Source organism: Macaca mulatta, chromosome 19 (assembly GCF_049350105.2).
Source record: "Macaca mulatta isolate MMU2019108-1 chromosome 19, T2T-MMU8v2.0, whole genome shotgun sequence".
Classification (NCBI taxonomy): domain Eukaryota; kingdom Metazoa; phylum Chordata; class Mammalia; order Primates; family Cercopithecidae; genus Macaca; species Macaca mulatta.
In genome coordinates, this window is record NC_133424.1 from 12,613,474 (window position 1) to 12,631,369 (window position 17,896).

Below are 17,896 nucleotides of genomic sequence, written 5' to 3' on the forward strand. Positions count from 1 at the left end.
TGTACAAATGTGGGTTTAGGTAAGAAATAACTTTTAATTCTAAACCTTGAAGTCAGCTTGTCATTAAAATAGGTCATAACAAAAAGGTCTAGGTACTGAACTTGTAAGTAAAAATAAATATTAATTAAATATATTATTTCCTTAGAAATATAGTTTCAAAATGCCCTTGTTTTTGTCCTGATCCATCATGGTCACTGAGGAGCATCATGTCTCTCCAATAGTAAAAGACTTGGCCTTGGCTGGGCATGGTGGCTCACGCCTGTAATCCCAGCACTTTGAGAGGCTGAGGTCAGGAGTTCAAGACCATTCTGACCAATATGATCCAACCCCATCTCTACTAAAAATACAAAAATTAGCAAGGTGTGGTGACATGCTCCTGTAATCCTAGCTCTTCAGGAGGCTGACACAGGAGAACCACATGCATACAGGGGCAGAGTTTGCAGTGAACTGAGGTCACACTGTTGCACTCCAGACTGGGCAACAAGAGCGAAACTGTGTCTCAAAAAAACAAAAAAAAAGACTTGGCCTTGTGGTGAGGGGAGGTCATCTGTAGACTCCTGGACCTGTTTTTGCCTTACTTATGCTCTAAAGACTAAAATATTTCCTAAAATGTATGGGCACTGTTTATCAGAAAGTACCTTAGTTAAAACATGAATTCATTTATGCCTTATAAAGCTATATTTTTTCAAATTGCTTTACTGAGTCATAGGAGGCTAATAAATTTGTATAAATTGTCTAAATACAGCCTGTCTTTCTCTGATAATGTGCTGTCGATGCTAACTTGTAAACAGCCTGCTTATGTCAGCAGTGTAAAGTTAACAGCAACATGGAAAAGTTTCTTTTATATATTATGCAATGGCATAGACCAATTCACTCCCTTCCTTTTAGGTGCCAATGAAGCTGCTCTTCAGAAACGCTTATTTAAAACTCCCTAAGTTCAAAATCCAGACACCACAGGATGCAGCATCAGCCACTGACCAAACCCTGTCTGTGTGTGGAGATGACATACCCAGTCCCAGATAATGTATCCACATCAGTGAAGGGTGGAATCATTGATTGTCAGATCACACAAAGTGACTCACAGCAGGGAAGACAGGACAGTGAAAACTGGCCAGGCATGGTGGCTCACGCCTGTAATCCCAGCACTTTGCTAGTCCAAAGCGGGTGGATCATTTGAGGTCAGGAGTTCAAGACAAGCCTGGCCAATATAGTGAAACCCTGTCTCTACTAAAACTACAAAAATTAGCTGGGCATCGTGGTGTGTGCCTGTCATCCCAGCTAATAAGGATGTTGAGGCAGGAGAATGGCTTGAGCCTGGAGACAAAGATAACAGTGAACTGAGATGACGCCATTGCAGTCTCCAGCCTAGTCGATACAGCGAGACTCCATCTCAAGAGAAAAAAAAAAAAAAAGTTGGGTGCACCTGAATCCAACCCCTACCTCATCCTTCTCCCTTGAAAGCCAAATACACCCTGATACTTTTCACCAAAGAGTAGAAAGAATCCCAAATGTGACTTTCCACAGGATGCAAGCACAATGTTGGAATGGCCAATGACAGTGACAATGAAAGTGCAGGGTGAGGGTGATGAAAAGGACACACTGGAGAGCCTGACGACCTAGATATAGGGGTGTCTTGATGCTTCACAAAGAGCCCAAGGAGCACCCCAAAGAGGATACAGGAGCACAGTCCCAAAGGATCTTCATACGCCAGGAAGGCCGCTAATTTTGGAAGTCAGCGACATTGGTGCCTGTTTGAGTCCTGATCCTACACAGAGTGATCATTGAAAGCTCACACCAGGTGGGGTGACTCACACCTGTAATCCCAGCACTTTGGGAGGCCGAGGTGGGTGCATCATCTGAGGTTGGGAGTTTGAGATTAACCAGGCCAACATGGCAAAACTCCATCTCTACTAAAAATACAAAAAGTAACCAGGTATAGTGGCTCATGCCTGTAATCCCAGCCATTTGGGAGACTGAGGCACAAGAATAGCTTAAACTTGCAAGGCAGAGGTTGCAGTATGCTGAGATCATGACGTTGCACTTCAGCCTGGGTGACAGAGCAAGGCTCTGTCTCCAAAAAAGAAAAAAAGCTCACTTGGTTCTTCCCATGGTGCCCCCACTGCAGGTGTACCAGCTACGCATGTTGACCATGGGAGGAACCCTTTATACTGAGAGAACCTCAGAGCCCTGGAAAGCTAGGGATCCACAGGCAGATGCAGTAGTCAGTGATGCCCTCCACAAGTGACAGTTTTGTCATGGGGCTTTTCCTAGACATTTCTAGTGAAACAAATGTGGGTTTAGGTAAGAAATAACTTAATTCTAGATGTTGAAGTCAGCTTGTCATTAAAATAGGTCATAACAGAAAAGTCTAGGTACTGAACTTGTAAGTAAAAATAAAAATATTAAATAAATACATAAAATGTGCTTGTATATAGGCTTAGAAGAGGTCAGTCAAAAATTCAGGGGCCACTGGGCATGATGGCTCATATCTGTAATCCCAGCACTTTTGGGAGGCTGAGGTGGGCAGATCACTTGAGGTCAGGAGTTCAAGACCACCCTGGCCAGCATGGTGAATCACCATCTCTATGAAAAATATAAAAATTAGCTGGGCATGGTGGCACACACCTGTAACACCAACTACTCCGGAGACTGAGGCTTGAGAATCACTTGAACCAGGGAGGCAGAAGTTGCAGTGAGCCAAGATCATGGTACTGCATTCCAGCCTGGGCTACAGAACAAGACTGTCTCAAAAAAAGAAAAAAGCTCAGGGACCTGGAGGAAGGAGAGAAACTGAAGCATGCTTTGGTTAATAGATATTTCATTTTGACTGATCACTAAAGAGAAAACTATTCAACTAATGGTTTGTGAGGTAAATACTGGAATTTCTAGTCTGTGTCTGGTTTGTCATAGGCAACAAACGTGACATCATCTAAGTCATAATGGGAAGGGTGTTTCATTGGAGTAAGGTGCTCTTGCACAACACAAAGGATGGGGGATTTCATAAATCACAGCCATTTTCAGGATGACCCACCCACCCCCATATCCTTTCCACACCCCTTACTCTTTTTCTATCCATGTCTTTGATTGGACTGGTCCTGAGTGGTATCCTTCATAGTAAGTGGGTAAATGTAAGAGAACTGTAGGTAGTTCTATCAAATTATGGAACTTTAGGAAGGTGTTGTACAGGACCCAGGTCTAGATGCAGTTGCTGAGAAGTACAGGTGGCCACTGGGGCTTTGACTTGCCTCTGTCGAGTTGGGGCTGTGTTGGGTGAGCCAGAAACTCGTGGAGTCTCTGCTAACTCTGGGTGGTTTCTGAATTGAATGGTTACATAACTGCTTAGTGCTGGAGAATTGGTTGGTGTTCAGCAAGCACCACACATTTGGTGTCAGATAAAAAGACAACATAGGTCAGAACCTTCCACTGACTCAGTAAGTGCGTGGTCTTTGGTGGGCATTGAGACCCCGGTAGAAGGACTGTGTGTCCACACTGTGGAGAGGGGATAGCAGGGTGTGTGTGGAAGTCCCAGAAGTAATTTTCTGGCTGCTCACATTTCCCTCACACACTACCTAGGAGTGGGCCAGCCTGGCCTCTGTCTCCACGGTCCAAGTGGTTCCTGAACTTGAAAATGTGTAACTATTGGAGTGTGGGTTTCCTTGTGAGCTGTGGGTGAGGCAGGCTGCCTACCTGAGCTGCCTCCTTTTTGGTTTTTTATAGAATCTTGCTGCCATGGAATTGCTCTTTTTCGATGCATTTGAGAATTTATTTGTTTGTCTGTGTATTTTTCAGACAGAATCTCACTCTATGGCCAAGGCTGGATCAGTGGCGTGATCTTGGCTCACTGCAACCTCTGCCTCCCAGGTTTAAGAGATTCTCCTGGCTCAGCCTCCTGGGTAGCCGGGACTACTGGCACATGTCACCACACCCTGCTTTTTTTTTTTTTTTTTTTTTGTATTTTTAGTTACGACAAGTTTTCACCATGTTGACCAGACTGGTCTCAAAGTACTGACCTCAAGTAATCCACCTGCCTCAACCTCCCAAAGTTCTGGGATTACAGGCGTGAGCCACTGCACCTGGCCACATATAAGAATTTTATTCTGTGATTTGGGTGTTAAGATTTTAATTAGCTGGTTGGAACCTTAGTGAACGGGTTTGATAATGTTTGAAGAAGGAAATCGAGTTCTTCAAATAAGCTGTTTTATGTGGAGTCAAAATAATAACAATGTGAATACTCAGAGACATACCACCCCAAAAAATAAATAGGCGTTGGGCAGTTCTGGTGTGTTTCCTTGGTTTCACTTATTTATTTATTTATTTATTTATTTATTTTTTGAGACGGAGTCTCGCTCTGTCGCCCAGGCTGGAGTGCAGTGGCCGGATCTCAGCTCACTGCAAGCTCCGCCTCCCGAGTTCACGCCATTCTCCTGCCTCAGCCTCCTGAGTATCTGGGACTACAGGTGCCCACCACCGCTCCCAGCTAATTTTTTGAAGTTTTTAGTAGAGACGGGGTTTCACCGTGTTAACCAGGATGGTCTCGATCTCCTGACCTCGTGATCCGCCCGCCTTGGCTTCCCAAAGTGCTGGGATTATAGGCGTGAGCCACCGTGCCTGCTGGTTTCACTTATTTTTGATACGCAAAGGTGATCAAAGTTTTGATTCTTTTTATTGTTCTTTGTAGCTTTGTCATCTCTTTGTCACAAAGCAGAATTTTGCCACTTTTGAATTTTTAGTAACATAATATTACCATTAATACACCATTAATATTATGCTGAGAGGGTGTATTTCTGGTTTTTTTTTTTGCTTGAGCCTGTTGCAAACATGCTGCTCTGTGAAGTTGTGGGTCACATAATTGACTCGCTCATTCCACTAGTTAATGGCACTTGAGTTGGTTCAAGTCTATCTTTTTTTTTTTTTTTAAGATGGAGTCTTGCTCTGTTGCCCAGGCTGGAGTGCAGTGGCGGGATCTTGGCTTACTGCAACCTTAGTCTACTGGGCTCAAGCAATTCTCCTACCTCAGCCTCCTGAGTAGCTGGGATTACAGGCGCCCGCAACCACACCCACTTAATTTTTGTATTTTTAGTAGAGACGGTTTCACCATGTTGTCCAGGCTGGTCTCGAACTCCTGACCTCAGGTGATCCACCTGTCTCAGCCTCCCAAAGTGCTGAGATTACAGGCATGAGCTACTATGCCCAGCCTATCTTTTGATCTTATTGACGATGCTCTTCTTGTTTTTGTCTTGTTTTGTAAACAATCTGCAATTTTCACAAGTTATAGTTTGGGAGTCTGGTTTAATAACTATATTTCCTATGACTAACATATAAGGGGGCTTTACACAACTTTGTAAAGGAACTGTTAGACTGGAATTTAGGTTGATAGAGTAAAATGGCTTACAATCTCTTGTTTCTATAATTTGATTTCCAGACCAAATTCTAAGGCGGTATGAAGCTACAGTAAGCCTCCATAATTCTGGATGTTCAGGACCAAAAACAAGACTTATTATTTTTGGTCTTGGAGTAGAGATTCCCTTTTCTCCCCATATCCAAGGATAGAAAGACTGTAATTTTTTGTGCTTATGTTTGTCTAAACTTTCTGTTAAGTCACTATCAACAGTTGGACTCAGGCCGGGCGCGGTGGCTCAAGCCTGTAATCCCAGCACTTTGGGAGGCCGAGACGGGTGGATCACAAGGTCAGGAGATTGAGACCATCCTGGCTAACACGGTGAAACCCCATCTCTACTAAAAAATACAAAAAACTAGCCGGGCGAGGTGGCGGGCGCCTGTAGTCCCAGCTACTTGGGAGGCTGAGGCAGGAGAATGGCGTGAACCCGGAAGGCAGAGCTTGCAGTGAGCTGAGATCCGGCCACTGCACTCCAGGCTGGGCGACAGAGCGAGACTCCGTCTCAGAAAAAAAAAAAAAAAAAAAAAAACAGTTGGACTCACTAGTGCACTGGGACCAAATTGAGTTTGTCCTGTGCAATTGTGGTAGAATTGACCTCGAGGTGCCCAATCTATAACAGTTCCGAATGTATTGTTCTGTAATATCACCGCACTATCGGCCACACATTCTTCCCAAACTAAATCTTTTGATTCTTTGGAAATCTCCTCGGGGCAAGGTTTCCCTTTTGGCCTAAAATTTTATGATCTTTGATAAGAAAAGTCTTGTAAATAGTTTACCTGTGGTTTGAGTGACATTCCGCTTACCATGTGATAAGTAAATTTACTGGTGGGACTGACAGTAGGTACTTCTACTAACCAATTTTGAATAGCAGGCATTAAACATCCTGGTGCTCTCCCTAGGCAAATAGGAGGATAACGATACCCAATGGAAATATTTATCATCATTCCTTCTTCCTCCGGTTTGGCAGGGCAACGATCATCTGTGGGACCAGGTACCCACACACTATTATTAACATATACTTCAATAGGATTATCCATCCATGTAACTGCCCGAATTAAGGGCGGGAAAGGCACATAGGCCCAATAGGTATAATTAGCTGCAGCTGCTCCTGCTGGCATGGGGAGACTTACCACCGTTGATACAATCATTAAAGCTGCAAGCAGCATTTTTTCTGGGGTTTGTGTCACCTTTGTGCTAGCTAGGCTTTTTCCAGCTAACGACGTCAGCTTCTTTAACTGTGCCCAGGTCAGCAGCTCCGCCTTCTTCTGTTCTTCTGATATCACCACTTGGTTCATCTTGCGAGTCAATGGTGCTCGATTGCGATGTTTCCGTCTCCGTGGAGGCGCTTTTCTTTGCATCTCCGATGGGTTCATTGTAGAACTTCAAATGTTTAGTGGGTATCCAAACAGGAAGCTGATTTTCTCCTGGTGAAACACAAGCAAAACCTCTTCCCCAGGTTATCACCTTCCCTATTTCCCATGTCTTATTTTTGTTGTCTTTCCACCAATCAGTTTTCCTTCATGTGGACTGTTCTTTTTACCAGTAAATGTTGTTCTGCAGAAGTAGTAGTCTGATTTCTATAAATGTTTAAAAAATTTAAAGTATAGAATGCTAGATTAAGCTGCATCTGAGGAGTGGTACACTCCTTACTGTCTCCCCCTTCTTTTTGTTTAACTAACTGAGTTTTGAGTGTTCTATTAGTTCTTTCAACTATGGCCTGTCCTTGGGAATTATAAGGAATTCCTGTTGTATGTGTAATTTTCCACTGATTTAAGAATTTTCGGAAAGCTTTACTACAATAACCTGGTCCATTGTCAGTTTTAATTTTTTCTGGAACTCCCATTACAGCAAAACAAGATAATTAATGTTTTTTAACATGGGAAGTACTTTCTCCTGTCTGGCAAGTTGCCCATATGAAATGTGAGTAAGTATCAACTGTTACATGAACATATGATAAATTTCCAAATGAAGGTACATGTGTAACATCCATTTGCCATAATGCATTAGGACACAGACCTCTGGGATTAACTCCTGCCTCTTGAGTGGGCAGGTGTAGGACTTGACACTGGGTGCAATGTTTTACAATATATTTTGCCTATTTCCATGTGACATTAAATTTGTTTTTTAACCCTGCTGCATTTACATGAGTCAAAGCATGAAGTTCTCGTGCTTTTATGAATGCAGAGGATACCATTAAGTCAGCTTGTTCATTTGCTACAGTTAAAGGTCCTGGTAAATTAGTGTGTGCTCGAATATGAGTAATATAAAATGGAAAATTCCTTTTTCTTACAATTTGTTGTAAGAAATTGAATTGAACAGCTGGTTTAACTGATCAATAAATTGAACAGCTGGTTTAACTGATCATCCATGCTATATTTAATTAGAGCTGTCTCAACATCCCTTGTAGCCTGTACTACATATGCAGAAGCTGATATAATATTAACAGGTTGATTAAAATCTTGTAACACTGTAATGACTGCAACCAACTCTGCCCTTTGAGCCGATTGATATTGAGTTTTGATTACTCGCTCTTTTGGCCCTGTGTAAGCCGCTTTTCCATTGCTGGAACCATCAGTAAATACTGTCAGAGCATTTTCTAAAGGTTCATGTCTGGTAATTTTAGGCAAAATCCAAGTAGTCAATTTTAAAAACTGGAAGATTTTTGTTTTTGGGTAATGATTATGAATAATTCCCACAAAATCAGCAGGACCAATCTGCCATGCACCAGAATTGATAAAGGCTTGTCTAACTTGTTCCTTGGTTAAAGGAACAACTATTTTTTCTGGGTCATTACCACACAATTTTATTATTCGTAATCTTGTCTGACCAATTAATGTAGCTATGTGATCCAAGTACAATGTAAAAGTCTTAACTGTACTGTGAGGAAGGAATGACCACTCCACAAGATCAGTATTTTGAATAATGACACCTGTTGGAGAATGTGCAGTGGCAAAAATCAAAAGTTGGAGTGGGGCTAAGGGATCTATTCTACTTATTTCGCTGACTGAATTTTTTCTTCTACTAATTTAATTTCTTTTGTTGCCTCTGGGGTTAATATTCTTTTACTATTTAAGTCTGGATCTCCTCTTAGGATAGAGAACAAATTTGACATGGCATAAGTAGGAATGCCTAGCGCTGGCCGAATCCAATTAATATCACCTAACAATCTCTGAAAGTCATTTAATGTTTTTAATGTGTCTTTTCTTATTTCTGTTTTTTGTGGCTTAATTTTTCTATTTTCTATCTGCATCCCTAAATAATGAAAAGGAGCAGAGGTTTGGATCTTATCAGATGCTATTGTTAGTCCTGCGTTGGCAACCTCTGCTTGCAGAAATGTGTAACAGTCAATTCATTTGTCTCTTGTGTCTGCAGCACATAAAATATCATCAATATAGTGAATGATACAACAGTTGGAAAATTTGTCTCTAACTGGTTGAAGGACTTGACCTATGAAAGTTTGACAAATAGTTGGACTATTTTTTTTTTTTTTTTTTTTGAGACGGAGTCTCGCTCTGTCGCCCAGGCTGGAGTGCAGTGGCTGGATCTCAGCTCACTGCAAGCTCCGCCTCCCGGGTTTACGTCATTCTCCTGCCTCAGCCTCCCGAGTAGCTGGGACTACAGGAGCCCGCCACCTCACCTGGCTAGTTTTTTGTATTTTTTTAGCAGAGACGGGGTTTCACCGTGTTAGCCAGGATGGTCTCGATCTCCTGACCTCGTGATCCACCCGTCTCGGCCTCCCAAAGTCCTGGGATTACAGGCTTGAGCCACCGCGCCCAGCCAATAGTTGGACTATTAAGCATTCCCTGAGGTAGCACTTTCCACTGAAACCTGTTGGCTGGTTCTTTATTATTTATGGCTGGTATAGTAAAGGCAAATTTTTCACAATCTTGCTCTGCCAGAGGAATGGTAAGAAAGCAGTCCTTTAGATCAATTATAATTAAAGGCCAGTCTTTTGGGATCATGGCCGGAGAGGGCAATCCGGGTTGAAGAGGCCCCATGGGTTGAATTACAGCATTTACGGCTCTCAAGTCCATTAACATATGCCATTTGCCTGATTTTTTCTGAATTACAAATACAGGAGAATTCCAGGGTGAGAATGAAGGCTCAATGTGTCCCTTTTCTAATTGTTCCTTTGCTAATAAATGTAAAGCCTCCAGTTTTTGTTTCAGTAGCGGCCACTGATTTACCCATACCGATTTTTCTGTTATCCAAGTTAATAGAATGGGTTTAGGAGGCTCTACAATGGCCACCCCTAAAAAGGATACACTATTCCTTTTCTTTCTTGATTTTTCTCAGTCTCAATTGGGACTTTAATGCCATTTTCATTTTTTCCTAATCCCTTTCCTGGTATATATCCCATCTTAGTCATGATTTTTTGACTCGTGGGGCTGTATAATGGAGCAGGCATAATGATTGCCACACCCCATTGTTGTAATAAATCTCGACCCCATAGATTAACAGGAATTGAAGTAATCATTGGCTGAACAGTACTTTCTTGATTATCTGGCCCTAAACAATGTAAAATCATTGTACTTTCATACATTTCTGAAGCTGTGCCTACTCCGACAAGTCTTGTAACAGCCTTTTGTTTAGGCCAATTTTTTGGCCACTGATTTAAAGCAATGACAGAGATATCTGCTCCAGTGTCTACCAACACTTCAAACTGTTTTCCTTGAATAATGGCCTTACACACAGGTTTGCTCTCAGAGACCTGACTTACCCAATATGCAGCCTTTCCTGCTGGATCAGTGCTTCCGAACCCTCCTGTTCTTTTTATCTTATTGTTTCCAACTTTAATATAAGGTAGGAATAATAATTGGTAATAAGGTAGGAATAATAATCCTATCTCCTGGACTGGCACTCCAAGGAATTGAGGAACTAATAACCAATTGAATTTCGCCTTTACAGTCTGAATCAACCACACCAGTATGAATTTGAACTCCTTTTAGATTTAAACTTGATCTTCCTAAGATTAGTCCTACAGTCCCCTCAGGCAATGGGCCGTGTACCCCTGTGGGGATTTTTTGTGGGGGCTCCCCTGGAAGCAGAGAGACTGCTTGTATGGTGCATAAATCTACTGCTGCACTGCCACTTGTGGCGGGGGATAATTGCTGTATTGTGATAACTGGCTTATTCCCTGAGACTCTTGTGACAGTGGGGGTTGTTGTTCCTGAAAACCCTGAGGAACAAAGGGCTGAATTTGGAATGCCCCAGTTTGTTGCGGGGCCTGAGGCTGGCCCCTCCTCTTGTTTCCCGACAGTGGTTGCCCATTTTTATCAAATTTAGAACGACATTGATTACCCCAATGTTTTCCCTTTTTACATCTTGGACATAGGTCAGGTGGCTCTTTATCTGTTGTTGTAGTAGCTTGAGTAGTTACATTTTGTTTATTTGAGACTAGGCAATTATTTTTTAGATGAACAATTTGACCACAATTATAACATTTTCCCCCAAATGTTCTAATTTGTCCTCCTAAAGCAACTCCTGTGATTGCTTGAGCCATAAGCATAGCTTTATGCATAGCTCCTCCAATTCCATCGCAGGCTTTAATGTACTCTGAGATTACATCTGATCCTGCCAGGACCCTTCCTTTTAATGGATTAATGGCTGATTGGCAATCAGGATTGGCGTTTTCATATGCCATCAACTCCACTATGACCTTAAGGGCATTCTCATCGGTAATTGACTTTTGAGCAGCATCTTGAAGTCTTGCTACAAAATCAGGGTAGGGCTCTTTAGAGCCTTGTCTTATTGTATTAAAGGAGGGGCAGGCCCTTCCTGGGTCTTGGATTTTCTCCTAGGCCCTAAGGCAGATAGCCCTAATTTGCTCAGTGGCCTCATTTGGCATTACTACTCATTGGTTAACAGTGCTCCAATTCTGACCTATTCCCAATAGTTGATCTGCATCTATGTTAATAGGAGGATTGGCAGTCCTGTTTCTTCGGACCTGTACTTGTGCCCCATCAATCCACCAAGTCTTAAATCGTAAAAGTTGAGAGGGTGAGAGTGAGGATTTTGCCAGAATCTCCCAATCATAAGGAATGAGTCTATGTCCATGAGCAATGGAATCTAATAATGTTCTCATGTAAGGAGAGTTGGGTCCATACTGTTTTACTCCCTCTTTCATTTCTTTTAGCATGTTTATAGAAAAAGACTTATATCTGGCTTCAGCTACAGGAGGCTCTCCCTCTTGGGCCCCTTCTCCAGGTGGTCTTGCTTCTAATATTACTGGGAATTGTCACGCCTCAATATCTCGTTGTTTTCTTGCCTCATCAATAATTTTATGTAACGCACTACCCTGTGTACTAGGCGGTGCTGTAGGATTAAGTCTTACGGTGGGCGGCTGAGGATATGGTGCCCTGCCCTGTGGTGCTGGAAATGTTCCTGGCTGTCCAGACCGATTTTCTGGGGGCTGCCAATACTGCAGTTCGGCTGGCGGCCAGTATTGATAGGCTACTGGCGGCTGGGTCTTATTTTCTACCGGCTGATATTGTGGACACTGTATTTGGATTGGCATTGCCATGCCAGAGACTCTATCTTTTTCTATTTGATCTTCTTTTGGAGTTTGTACTTGTTTAACCTACATTTGAGGTTGTAAAGTTACAGGCATCTGAGCTGCTGTAAGAGGAGTTGGCCATCGTGGTTTAGACTCTGATGGCTCTGCTAATTCTGGACCTTTTTCCTCTAATTTTAACGTTTCAGGATATATCACCTCCTGTAGTTGATTATCATCAACATTTTGCGTTGACCGAGCTGTTACCGGCTCTGCTACACATTTACAGTGTGAACTTTCCTTTCCTTTCCGGGATTCTATCCCTGCCTCTTTTTCACAATCTACTGCACAGCTTTTAGGGACATCAGAAACTGAAACGCTATCTTCTCCTGTTTGAAACCGTTCTAAAGCTACTTTAATAATGACCCAATCATTCCATACTGTGAGTGGGATGATTTTACCTTCCCTACTTGCTTGTTTTGATTCTTTGCCAATTTTTTCCCAGTCTTTTAGATCTAAAGTTTCCTGTTCCGGAAACCATGGACAAAACTGTTCTATTGTTTGAAATAGCGTAATTAGATTTTTGGTAGACACTTTAACTCCCCCTCTTTTTAAGAGAATTTTAATAAAGCTGCAATAAGAGGCATATTTACTTTTAGTTTGCCCCATTGTTACCCTAGGTTCTTCGGAGCGCACAAGCTTACCGCAAGGCTGACTGTAGACGTACTCGGGAGTCTCTCGTCGACTTGTCCTCAATGACCACGCTCCAGCGTACCTTCACCTCAGAGAAAAGCTCCCACGTTGGGCACCAGATGAAGGGGTGGCCTGCCCTTCCACACCTGTGAGCATTTCTCGTTAGGTGGAACGAGAGACTTGAGAAAAGAAATGAGACACAGAGACAAAGTATAGAGAAAGAAAAAGTGGGCCCAGGGGACTGGCGCTCAGCATACAGAGGACCTACGCCGGCACCGGTCTCTGAGTTCCCGAGTATTTATTGATAATTATCTTTACCATCTTAAAGATAAGGGAGTGGCAGGATAATAGGATCATTGTAGGGAGAAAATCAGCAGTAAGACATATGAATAAAAATCTCTGTTAGGGCCGGGCGCGGTGGCTCAAGCCTGTAATCCCAGCACTTTGGGAGGCCGAGACGGGCGGATCACGAGGTCAGGAGTTCGAGACCATCCTGGCTAACATGGTGAAACCCCGTCTCTACTAAAAAATACAAAAAACTAGCCGGGCGAGGTGGCGGGCGCCTGTAGTCCCGGCTACTCGGGAGGCTGAGGCAGGAGAATGGCGTAAAAACCCGGGAGGCAGAGCTTGCAGTGAGCTGAGATCCGGCCACTGCACTCCAGCCTGGGCGACACAGCGAGACTCCGTCTCAAAAAAAAAAAAAAAAAAAAAAAAAAAAAATCTCTGTTACATGAATAAGTTTAAAGGAAAATGCTGTGCCTTGATATGCATATGCAAACATCTCCATAAACCTTTTAGCAGCATTGCGCCAGCAAGTCCCACTTTTTGCCATAAGGCGGTTTTCTCCTTTCTCAGTAAACAGAGCATACAATCAGGTTTTACACCGAGGTGTTCCATTGCCCAGGGACGGGCAGGAGACAGATGCTTTTCTCTATCTCAACTGTCAACAACCGCCAAAAGGCCTTCTTTCCTCTTACACTAGTCCTCCTCAGCACAGATCCTTTCACGGGTGTCAGGCTGAGGGACGATCAGGTCTTTCCCTTCCCACGAGGCCATATTTCAGACTATCACATGGGGAGAAACCTTGGACAATACCTAGCTTTCCTAGGCAGAGGTCCCTGCGACCTTTGGCAGTGTACGTGTCCCTGGGTACTTGAGATTAAGAGAATGGTGATGACTTTTAACCAGCAAGCTGCCTTCAGGCACTTGTTTAACAAAGGCACATCCTGCACAGCCCCAAATCCATTAAACCTTGAGTCACCACAGCACATGTCTCTTGCAAGGACAAGGTTGGGGGTAGGGTCACAGATTAACAGCATCTCAAATACAGAACAAAATGGAGTCTCTTATGTCTACTTCTTTCTATATAGACACAGTAACAGTCTGATCTTTCTTTTCCCCACAGTCTCCAAATCTACTTTTCCTCTTGGACCCATTGTGAGAATAGGTGTGCTTCATAGGCAACTACTGGTGATAGTAGTGATAGCCCATAATAACTAGGGACAAAAAGGGAACTTTCACTTTTTTTTTTTTTTCCCTTCCTGAGATGGAGTTTGTGCTCTGTTGCCCAGGCTGGAGTGCAATGACGTGATCTCGGCTCACTGCAACTTCTGCCTCCTGGGTTCAAGCGATTCTACTGCCTCAGCTTCCAGAATAATCAGGATTACAGGTGTGCGCCACCATGTCCGGATAATTTTTGTATTGTTAGTTAGAGACAAGGTTTCACCATGTTGGCCAGGCTGGTCTTGAACTCTTGACAGCAGGTGATCCACTCACTGGCCTCCCAAAGTTCTTGGATTACAGGCGTGAGCCACCACGCTCACCATGTTTTATGTATATAAATGTGTGTGTGTGTGTGTGTGTATATATCTTTATTAAAATACAGACTAGGTCTCACTATGTTGCCCAAGGTGGTCATAGGCCAAACTTTCAGGCTCAAGCAATCTACCCACCTCATTCACTCAACGTGCTGGGATTAAGGAATGGGAAACTGTGCCAGGCCAAATGAAAGAGACTTAGTGGGAAGCTGGGCACGGTGGCTCACACCTGTAATCCCAGCACTTTGGGAGGCTGAGGGGGTGGATCACCTGAACTCAGGAGTTCCAGACCAGCCTGGACAAGATGGTGAAACCGCGTCTCTACCAAAAATACACAAAATTCGCCAGGCATGGTAGTCCCATTCTCACAGTCACAGAAAGGTTCTTTCTTAAGGATTCCACCTGCTGGAAAGCATTATTTACTACCAGAACTTGTTCAATTCAAGGGTGTCTGGTTTCATCTCTTTGTCATCATTACAACCAAAATCCTAAAGGGACTGATTTACCACACTGTGGTTGCCATAAGGCCCGATTTTTACCCTCAGCAGCAGCTGTAACATCCCAACTTACAGCTCTACCCTCTAAAGGTGTGCCTGAGGCTTGTGCCTGCCATACTAACATGTCAGTGTGTCCAAAGCTTCCTGCAGAGCTGTGTCCCAAACCCAAAGTGCCCCTCTCTATAAATCTATATATTGGTCTCAAACAATTGGACTAAGTGTCAGATAAATGCTCTCCGATAATCCAAAGACTAACAAATGTCTGGATTTCTTTTTTCCTTTTTTTTTCTTTAAGAGACATAGTATGACTCTGTTTCCCAGGCTGGAGTGCAGTGGTGGGATCATAGCTCACTGCAGAAACTCCTAGTCCCAAGGGATTCTCCTGCCTCAGCCTCCCAGGTAGCTGGAATAAAGGCACATGCCACCATGCCTGGCTGTTTTTAAATTTTTTGTACGGATGGAGTTTCACTATATTGCCCAGGCTGTTCTTGAACTCCCAGGCTCAAGTGATCCCCCTACCTCAGCCTCCCAAAGTGCTGATATTACAGTCATGAACAAATGCACCCAACCCTGAAATAGAAATATTTCAAAGGGAAAACATCTAACGTTCAAGTTGTTATCTATAGAGCAGTTAACAGGAACTATCATTTAGGGTCTATCGTGAGGCAGAAATTTAAAAATAATAATAAGTACTGAATTTAGTTACTCCAAAAAAAGTAAAAGCTAAGGCCCAGAGTGTGGCAAGGCAAGGGTTGAAAAGCACAAGTTTTCCTCTGCCTAGCAGCTTACTTCAAGGACAGAAGATAAAACCGTCCAAATAGCCAAGGCCAAAGGAATGGGCTCCAGACACCCCTCCTGTTCAGAGCAAGGTTGAAGGAAAAAAAGAGAGAAAGAAAGACAGATACTTTCACTGTTACTCTTTTCCAAGGCTTCTTAAGCATTATTATGTTTTACAAATGTCTGTATTTAGCCAATGCTTGTTTTCCTTTCAATGCAGGTATAAGGACACTGGCTATGCGAGGCCTTAAATTATGCTATAGACTACATGGCCTGTCACTGTATGATTAACTGCTTTTGTTTTGCATCTGTAAGGCAGCTTATAAAAACCCCGCTTTGTCTTCGTTCAATTCTCAGCTTTTTGGATATGAATCGTCTGGGCCGGTGCGTACCTAAAATATAAACAAATCCTCCTGTACTCCATATTGGTCTTTCCGTTCCTCAGTTTACCGCAACAATGGGATTCTAGGACACTAGGTATGAAACAAATATGAGGAAGGTCAGAGAACAAGCTGACCTAATGCTTAATGCTGTAGGTGCTACAAGCTTGGTTTAAATTTTTCTCCTCCCTTCCTCCCTGATGAATTTGATAAAAGTTTAAAGGGATGGTTTCACCAGGGCCTTTTCCATTGATTGCAAGGAGGTCATCCCACCTGGTAAATCCTCAGTAGTCCAAGCCTCTTACGTGGCTAGAATGATCTAGTCCATAAGGAAATATCACCACCTGCTGTTTTACAATTAGACCATCCAAGGGGGTCAGGGTTTCCCCAGGGAGTTTGGTGGGCTTTTTATGATTTTTTGTTTGTTTGGTTTTGATTTTGATTTTTTTTTTTGAGACAGTGTCTTGCTGAAGTGCAGTAGCCTGATCATAGCTTACAGAAGCCCCAAACTTTGGGGCTCGAGTGATCCTCCTGCCTCAGCCTCCTGAGTAGCTGAGACTATAGGTACACACCACTTCTCCTGGCAAATTAAAAAATAAATTTATGTAGATCCGAGTGTCTCACTTCACTGGTCTTCAACTTCGGGCTTCAAGTGATCCTGCCTCCTAAAATGTTGAGATTACAGGCAGGAGCCATGGCACCCGGTCTCCCAGGCTGTTGTTTGAAGGTTTTTGCAATCTCTAAGAGTTCTGCAGCAGTCTATTCCCTGACAGCGAGAGTCTCATCCTTTGACCACATTTTGCTGCAGTAGTTGAGCATTCACTTTTCTTTCCATAAGGAAGCGAGCTTGCCAGTGACCCTCATCCCTCTCCTCACTGATGACTTCTTTGTCATCAGAGCCTTCCTCTTCATAAATTCCCACAGAATCCAAGTTTTCAAGTCCCATTTGGGCTTAGTTATGATAGCCACAGGCCTACACCACCTGCCACAGCACCCTCGTACCATGGAAGCCACCCGACTTTCTCCTCCCCGAGTTTCCTGTCCTGGGAGCCCCCATCTCTGCTCTCCCGGGCTCCAGGCCCTAGAGCCGCGCTGCAGCAGAGCCCAGTTCCCAGGGCTGGTCCCTCCACCTATCCACATCCGGCTGCAGCTCTCCACCCTCTCTCCCATCAGCCTGGCCTGAAGGTGCTGCAGTATCATTGACTGCGGGTCCCTCAGCTGCCACCTCCACCGCGACCTGGAAATCTTTCAAATGCACTTAAGTTGTCTTAGATTTTTCCTCCCCCACTTTATACATAAGCATAGAAGGAGAGCAGGGACTCTGCTGGTGTCTTATTCACACAATGGGATTGAGGGTGTTTGTCTCGAAGAACTAAAGGATGGGGTGAGAAGTAGCTGAATAACCTGCAGAAGGAAGCAGAGCCCGAGGCCAGTGACTCCACGTTGAGGACAGTCTGGAGCCTGCAAAGGGAGAGAAAGAGAGCTTCCCTGGTGGCTTCCCGGGCAGCCCACCCCCTTCTACAGGTGGCCTCCAGCTGCTCAGAGCAGCTCCAGAAGGAGTGGGGATCCCGAGAAGCTGCAGAGCCCTGGAAAGCAGAAGGCCCAGGTGCAGAAGCATTTGTGGCGTCTGTCCTTTGTGGTGTTGTGCAGCTGGAGCCTGCAGCTGTTTTCTGGGCAGGATTTGGTGTTTGACATGCATGGGGTTGCTGGGGTCAGAGTTATTTGTATAGATTTTAAAAAAAAGTGTGGCCGGGCGCGGTGACTGACGCCTGTAATCCCAGCACTTTGGGAGGCCGAGGTGGGCGGATCACGAGGTCAGGAGATCGAGACCATCCTGGCTG

The 17,896-nt window shown here is 43.8% G+C and overlaps 1 long non-coding RNA gene across 1 annotated transcript; it reads left to right on the forward strand.

The window, feature by feature from the left end:
- Positions 1-12,571: 12,571 nt before the first annotated feature.
- Positions 12,572-16,094, forward strand: LOC144336758 (uncharacterized). Its single transcript, XR_013409082.1, has 3 exons — positions 12,572-12,732; positions 14,131-14,253; positions 15,896-16,094. It is a non-coding gene; the product is annotated as an uncharacterized LOC144336758 (long non-coding RNA).
- Positions 16,095-17,896: the final 1,802 nt, after the last annotated feature.